Genomic DNA, 6098 nt, shown 5'->3' on the forward strand with positions numbered 1-6098 from the left:
TATAACAATGGCCTTTCCTATACCCCCAACCAATTTGTTTATTAGCACCTGGGGAAAGAATCAATAATCTGGTCATAGTGTTTTAATTTCTGCAATTATAATTTTATTTCTTGTAGATAAAAGCTTTATCCTTTAAAATGATTCACTTGTAAGAAAATACAAAGCAAGCTGGTTATTTCGTAGGAACTAGTTTATCATCCTGTATGTTCCAACGAATTAGCTGAGGCCAGAGTCTCCGTAAAATGGAAGCACCCATAGGCAGTACATTGAGCTCCATAGAGACAGCGCCGGGGCAAGTGAGAGCCAGACAGGCACTGGGCGACTCCGTGCCTCGCTGAGGAAAATAATTAAACATGGGCAAAGGAGATCCTAAGAAGCCGAGAGGCAAAATGTCATCATATGCATTCTTTGTGCAAACTTGCCGAGAGGAGCACAAGAAGAAGCACCTAGATGCTTCAGTCAACTTCTCAGAGTTTTCTAAGAAGTGCTCAGAAAGGTGGAAGACCATGTCTGCTAAAGAGAATGGAAAATTTGAAAATTTGAAGACATGGCAAAGGCGGACAAGGCCCGTTATGAAAGAGAAATGAAAACTTACATCCCCCCTAAAGGGGAAACAAAAAAGAAGTTCAAGGATCGCAATGCACCCAAGAGGCCTCCTTCGGCCTTTTTCTTGTTTTGTTCTGAGTATCGCCCCAAAATCAAAGGAGAACATCCCGGCCGATCCATGGGTGATGTTGCAAAGAAACTGGGAGAGATGTGGAATAACACTGCTGCAGATGACAAGCAGCCGTATGAAAAGAAGGCTGCTAAGCTGAAGGAAAAATATGAAAAGGTTATTGCTGCGTACCGAGCTAAAGGAAAGCCTGATGCGGCAAAAAAGGGAGTTGTCAAGGCTGAAAAGAGCAAGAAACAGAAGGAAGAGGAGGAAGATGAGGAAGATGAAGAAGAAGATGATGATGATGAATAAGTTGGTTCTAGCGCAGTTATTTTTTCTTGTCTATAAAGCATTTAACCCCCCTGTACACAACTCACTCCTTTTAAAGAAAAAAATTGAAATGTAAGGCTGTGTAAGATTTGTTTTTAAACTGTACAGTGTCTTTTTTTGTATAGTTAACACACTACTGAATGTGTCTTTAGATAGCCCTGTCCTGGTGGTATTTTCAATAGCCACTAACCTTGCCTGGTCCAGTATGGGGGTTGTAAATTGGCATGGAAATTTAAAGCAGGTTCTTGTTGGTGCACAGCACAAATTAGTTATATATGGGGATGGTAGTTTTTCATCTTCAGTTGTCTCTGATGCAGCTTCTACGAAATAATTGTTGTTCTGTTAACTGAATACCACTCTGTAATTGCAAAAAAAAAACAAAGTTGCAGCTGTTTTGTTGAGTGACATTCTGAATGCTTCTAAGTAAATACAATTTTTTTTATTAGTATTGTCTTTTTCTTGGTCTGAAATTTTTCTTCTTATCTTTTTTTTTAAGATTTTATTTATTTATTTGAGAGAGAGAGAATGAGAGATAGAAAGCACGAGAGGGAAGAGGGTCAGAGGGAGAAGCAGACTCCCCGCTGAGCAGGAACCCGATGTGGGACTCGATCCTGGGACTCCAGGATCATGACCTGAGCCGAAGGCAGTCGCTTAACCAACTGAGCCACCCAGGCGCCCCGTGAAATTTTTCTTCTTGAGGGGAAGCTAGTCTTTTGTTTTTGCCCATTTTGGATCACATGGATTATTACAGTGTTTATCTTTTCATATAGTTAGCTGATAAAAAGCTTTTGTCTGCACCCTGCATACTCATGATGAGGGTAATAAAAGTTGAATTGAGACAGTTTTCATTCATAACTGAAACTCAAATCTTGATCGATTGATACCAGATCTCACATAGCCCAGTCACATTTATAAAGTGAATAGTAACCAGTCTATTCACAGCATGGGAGTAGTAGAATCAAACATTTTGAAAAGTCTGTCCTTGAAGGACTAAGAGAAAAGTATGTTCTAATCTTTACATGAGGACTCTACATTCTTTAACTCTCATTACCATGTAATGGCAGTTATATCTGCAGTTCCCACATTAAAGAAGACCTGAGAATGTATCCCCAAAAGCGTGAGCTTAAAATACAAGACTGCCATATTAAATTTTTTTTGTTGACATTAGTCCCAGCAAAGGCTCTGGAAAAACATGCTGGCTGTAAATGTCTTCTCCTATTTATCTGAATATGGATTTCTTAGGAAACTTGACTTTCCATTAAAGGTATTTTTGATTAATTGGGCCAACTTCTAAAATGTATGCCACATTTAAAATCAGGTATATTTTCCTATATTATAGTTTGTTCCTTTATAAAAGTCAAATAGACCTAAGGGAAGAAGACACATAAAACTTTGTATTTCAGTATGAGTTATCTGATTTGAATTTGATTTTTCTTTACAAAACCCTAACTCATTCATTAGAGTCATGTTTATCTACTTAACAGTTTAGGGAACAATTTGGTAATTTTGTGGTTTTTTTGAGATTATCGTTCTCTTAAAGTGCCAGTGTTTTAAAATAGCGTCCTTGTAATTTTACACACTTTTGTGATGGAGTGCTGTTTTGTTATATAATTTTGACTTGGATTCTTTCCATTTGCATTTGTTTATGTAATTTCAGGAGGAATACTGAACATCTGAGTCCTGGATGATACTAATAAACTAATAATTGCAGAGGTTTAAAAAAAAATGGAAGCACCCATAGAGTGAATTTCAGGCATATTTGGAGGTTTAAAATATGTTGTCCATGGCTGGGGCTGGGCTTGGGGACGGTGTTGCAGGGCATGTGTGGAGACGGGTTGCAGAGAGACTCCAGGGGAACACAGGGACCAGTTGTGCTTTAGCATCTCGAGAGCAAGGAAGTGTCAGCTCAGCACTTTGTAAATCCAGTAACATGTAAAAACAAACTTTCAGTTGTTTTCCAGCATGATCCTATGTGTTAATTGAAGTGGCAGAAATTTATGGGTACGGACAGGAGGAAAAGAGTACTTAAGAAATACGTACAAATGCCTAATACATTCACGACACTGGGCCAAATGCAATGACAAGTACGAAGATATGCATTTTTAGAGATCATAGTCAGTTTGGAAGTTTAGTACATTAATCCAGTGCAGAACTAAGATTTGCTGAGCACCTGCTATGTGTGCTGAGTGCTGGAGAGTGTGGATTCTCTCACGAAATACTTACCTGCTTACTCTGAGGTAAGTACCTTCATATTTGAGAGACGAGGAAACTGGCAGATAGAGAGATTGAGCAACTTGTTTGAAAACACAGCTGCTAATGGGCACACCCAAGGTTCAGTTCCAGGTCTGAGTGAAAGCTTTTGATTAACTGCATAAACAAATATGTATGTCTAACTCAAGAACAGGGCATTTGTTTATCCTCTGAGTCAAAAATGCAAAAAGGATTAAGAGGACAAATTTTGCAGTTGATTTTGGTGCAAAGTTTACTTCATGATACTTTAATTCTGGTGTTTCAGTATTGATGATGACATGGATTCATATCATCCTCATTAAAGTTACATGCTGATAATGTTGCTTTTATAATAATGATTTGTTGTGACTCAGGAAGTGTGCTAGCCTTTTCAAATAGGTGATGTGGTAAGTCAAAGTGTGTGCATTTAACTGATGAGTCAGCTAAGCCTCAGAGGGTTGGAGTAACACCGTGTCACATGGCCAGTGAGTAGAGGGGCTGGGTTTTGAGCCTGGGGGTCTGACGGCTCAGAGCTCATCTGTGCATAAGTTTCCAGAGCCCTGTGGGGGAGTGCACACACATGGTTATACAATGCATAGTTCCAGCAGCAACTCGAGTCTTATCTTGCTCTGGGACTGAATAAAACACAAGCTTATAATCTGAAAACCATAAAGACAGTAATTCACAAGGGAAGTATTCTCAAGTTTCCCAAAGCAAATTTTTCCCATGCCTTCCAGATTAGTGTTGAACGGGAGCAAAATATGCTACACCCCAAAACAGCAGGTGCAGGAAGGACACTCAGACCCTCCTCTGTCCCCGCAACAGAGGAAATAAGTCTCCCTGGTGGAAGGTCCTCCCCCTGCACCAGGAGGCAGAGAGACAACGTTGTGTCCAGAGGATAAAGCTATGTAAACGAAACTTGCTGCTTCTCCACAAATTAGCCAGCCCAGCCCAAACCCCTTTGTGTGGGGTTTACTGTTTCTCTGTCGAAAAGGCATAAAATCTGCCCATTTCTGTCCCCTCTCTGAGACTCCTATCTTTGGGCGCCCAGACACATGGAATTAAATTGTTTTTTCTCTTGTTAATCTGTCTTATGACAATTTAATTATTTGACCAAAGAACCTGGAATAGAAGAAGGAAAAGTTTTCCTCCTCTGCAGAGTGCCTCCATATTCTAAGCCGTGTCTCGCCACAGACAGATTTTTGGTAGAAGCAGAAACGGGCTTAATGTAAGAAGGTGCGCACAGTGCTTGAGCATTCTGTGTTCACTGTGCGGGTTGGCTGCTGTTGGTTATTGTGGCAAAACTTCATAAAGCTGCTCTGAGTGTCTCTGGAATTCATTTATAACAGCGAGACTGGTTACCATCTGCTATAAATGTTTTCTAGGAAATTCACTTACCCACGTTCCCAACTTTCTATAGTTTATCTCCATTCTGTAGCTGTTTATCTTCTGAAATAATTTCAACAGTCCAGTCTGTTTAATTTGTCTGATTCTGGGAACATGAGCTAGAGCACAGATCTATCGGTTTAATCTATCAGGTCCTGGGGAGCAGACTGGAACATACCACTAAAGCAGTAAAGAAACTGACTCCAGATCTCCAGAAGTTAGAAATTAAAAAACAATTCCTTTAGGGGAAAACACAAATCTCAGCAGCTTCCCGGGTAATGGGGAGGAGAGAGAACTGAGGGGCCAGCAGTGTGGTGCACTAAGGGACAAAGGGCAGGAACAGGCTACCATGAGCCGCGTAGAGAGGTTGGAAATGTCTCCTCCTAAGAATGAGCTAGGGAGTAGGTGAGGGTCCACCTGTGGACAGACTAAGAGGAGACTCAAGGTTTGCAAGCTCCTTGAGGACAATCCCAGCGTCTCTGAGAGATCTTCCCCCCGTATAGACACACCCCCATTTCTCATCCGTTGCTGGAAGGTCCTAGCACCCATCAGAGGCTGACTTTTTTTTTTTTAAGATTATTTATTTATTTATTTGACAGAGAGAGAGACAGTGAGAGAGGGAACACAAGCAGAGGGAGCAGGAGAGGGAGAACAGGCTTCGTGCGGAGTGGGGAGCCCGATGCTGGGCTTGTTCCCAGGACCCTGAGATCATGACCTGAGCCAAAGGCAGATGCTTAACTACTGAGCTACCCAGGTGCCCCCAGAAGCTGACTTCTTAAATAACAAAACACTTAGGAGATAACAGAAAGTTCCTCCCTGATCCACATGCTAATTTTAAAGATTTAATTAGGGACATGTTATGTTATTTTAGTACAGACGCAGTTTTTCTTTCACAAAACACAGCCGTTCTAACACAGAGTGAGTTATTTTTTTTCCTTCATAAAAGCAGAGGTTCTCGTGCAATGATAATCTCTAGAAGCAGAGGTTTCTCTGAAACACAATGCATAGTTTTTCTGGCTGTTTATACAGGCATGAACAGCATTTTGCTTTTTAGCCTTGGAGATGCATCATATATGGGTACCCTGACCCTGTTGGTATAGGTTCCTCAGAAATTACGTGAATATAAGCAATCATGCACTTAATATTTAAAATATACTGCAGCATTGTATTGCTGCTTTGAGAAATATGTGAATTCAGTGAAATATTGTAGCAGTCATTCATGTTCATAGGAAAATTGGTCAAAGGTTTTGACAAATTTGAGGCAGGAAAGAAAACAAAGGTCATGCTTTGTACTGCAAGTCGCCTGTTCTAAATGATATTTCTTAAAATCGGCTGCCGATGTGCCACAGCCTTAGCAGGCCTCTACAAGAGCCTTGGGTTTTCTGTTCTTTCAATGACATTAGAGTGTGTATGCTTCTCCTTTCCCCACGCTCTTGAACTTGTGCCTCTCCCCACCGCTTCCATCTCTCCTGCCTCCATGGATGGCAGGACGTATGTC

General features: G+C 40.9%; 1 pseudogene; it reads left to right on the forward strand.

Annotated features, from left to right (window-relative positions):
* Window positions 1-264: 264 nt before the first annotated feature.
* LOC112807972 (high mobility group protein B1 pseudogene) lies at window positions 265-1090 on the forward strand (annotated as a pseudogene).
* Window positions 1091-6098: the final 5008 nt, after the last annotated feature.

This window comes from Callorhinus ursinus, unplaced genomic scaffold, assembly GCF_003265705.2.
Source record: "Callorhinus ursinus isolate GAN/ISIS: 27379988/994484 unplaced genomic scaffold, GSC_fseal_2.0 scaffold32, whole genome shotgun sequence".
In the NCBI taxonomy this organism is placed as follows: domain Eukaryota; kingdom Metazoa; phylum Chordata; class Mammalia; order Carnivora; family Otariidae; genus Callorhinus; species Callorhinus ursinus.